Below are 2,339 nucleotides of genomic sequence, written 5' to 3'. Positions count from 1 at the left end.
CATGCTCGCCGGTTGTATACAAACACTGGGACCACGCCACAAGACGCCATGTCAGTGGCACGTGATGGTTGCCGGGGTAACCAGACCTCCTCCCCCACGCGGGTGTTTGTTTATTTGTTTACGGGAAACGTCTCTTGCGTGGACGCCTTAAAGGGCCGCCAGCAGAGCTCTAGTGATTTGTGTTTTAAGGAGAAAGCAAAAAAGGAGAAAGCAAAGAGGAGGGCACGATGCGGTCAGTTGCTCTTTCCTCAAAGTTGTTTTTATTTATTTACCTGCTGTTAGCTGGTACTCTCCCGATTTCTCCCACTCTCTCTTTCTTTCTCTGTCTCAGTCTCTCTGTCTCTCGCTGTCTGTCTGTCTGTCTGTCTGTCTGTCTCTCTCTGTGTGTGTGTGTGTGTGTGTGTGTGTGTGTGTGTGTGTGTCTCTCTTCTAACGTCTCTCCTCTCCCCTCTTTGTCCTGCTTTCACATACTAACACACTCATACACACACACGCGCGCGCACACACACACACATACACTCATACACACACAAACACACTCACACACACACAAACACACGCACACATACTAACACACATACACACGCATACACACACGCCCGCTCCCGCGCCCACACACACACACACTGACACATACTCAAAGACACATGCACACATACTCATACACATACACAAACACACGCACACACACATACACACACACACACATACATACATACACACACACACACTCACACACACACACACACACACACACACACACACACATACACAAACACATTCATCGAAAAAAATTAGGGGCAAAAAAAATCAAAAAAATCTAGGAGGTTATCCGTCAATGTCTGACGCTGACCAACGCACCTGAAGGGGAGAATATTTCTTAAAGAGAGACAAAAGAAACCCAATAAAATTACTTATTGTTGCTTCTACTTCTGATTTGATCAATGTGACAAATTCTGACTAAATTAATTGTGGGTGTGAGCTGCTTGGGGGCTTCTCGGTTAGCTTCACGAATTAGAAATGTTAAAAATCCGAATAAAAATTAAGGCCAAATCATTATGTTATTTTAATTCTAGTGAAGCATTAGATGACAAGTGTCTTCTTCAGTTCAAAAGTTGAAACTCGTCGGATGACGAGGTCCACATAGCGCTACGAAACACACACCCCAACCTCCCCGCTCCGCTTCCCCCTCCCCCTCCTATAACAGATAAACAACCCAACATGTCGTTATTAGTTTGTGGAGACACTAGTATTTTTCTAAACATCCTACAAGGGTTAAAGGCACTGCGGTTAATTGTGAGGCATCGTAGTGAAATCAGGCGCTCGTCAAAATGATGAAATCCAAGGTACTGTCATTTTTCCTCGGATTTGACAATTTTTATTGATTTTTCCCCCGCTCAAACCCTTTTATGCCGATTTAAAAACATATTTCTGTGTGGATTTTACTGGGAAAAAAACGTTGATTAAAATTAAAGGCACCAAATAATGTAAATTTTCAGTTTTCAAGGACTCTCAAGCTTAGGAAATTGCCAAACTTTTGCGTTCATTTTCTCCATAAGTTTACCCCTGAAACCAAGCAGCCCCAACCTCCTTCAATAGCAAATATCTCTACTTCTATTCAAGATAGATTTGTATATTTTTTCATTGAAAGATAGTCAAATGAACAAGCTTTAAGATGATGCCAGTAACTTTACATGCCCAAAAAATTGACGAGCGCCTTATCCCACCACGTCATGACACAATTGAAGATAAAGGTTATCAGTCGTTATGTGCACAGTGCCAAAGATAAATTCATTATTTAAAAAATGAATACACTAATATTATATCAGTGTATAGTACTTTTTTTGGGTTACTTATTTAAGTACAGCAACAGCGAGAGCAACAGCCTTTTATGCCTGTTTACTGTATGTCCTTTGTGCGAGTTTTGCTTTAGTTTTCGTAAGAGTTTTATGGAACTTCCAAAACAATAAGGTCATATAAGTGCAGAAGGTTAGAAATGTTACAAGAGAGTAACACAAAAAAGAAGCAGGAGAGAGAAGGACTGTAGATGTTTGACAGGAAAGAAGGAGCACCCGCTAACCACCCACTGTGTGAGTTTGCTTAAAGAAATGAGTAAACAGAAGTGCATCAACACAATGATAATTAATTAGTGCTGAAAAAAGTAAGATAACATACACCAATCAGAAACAACAGAAGGGAAGTAAGGAAATAGAACCTGCCAGTGGCACCCTCCAACCACCCTCTATGCCCACTGAGTAGGGAGACATAATTTAGAAGGTGAGAACAGTTTTGTCTTCCTGCAGTTGGAACAAATACATTTTAAGAAAAAAAGAAATTAT

Source organism: Aplysia californica, unplaced genomic scaffold (genome assembly GCF_000002075.1).
Source record: "Aplysia californica isolate F4 #8 unplaced genomic scaffold, AplCal3.0 scaffold00105, whole genome shotgun sequence".
In the NCBI taxonomy this organism is placed as follows: Eukaryota; Metazoa; Mollusca; class Gastropoda; order Aplysiida; family Aplysiidae; genus Aplysia; species Aplysia californica.
The sequence above is the reverse complement of the archived record's forward strand: the minus strand, read 5'-3'. Positions refer to the sequence as shown.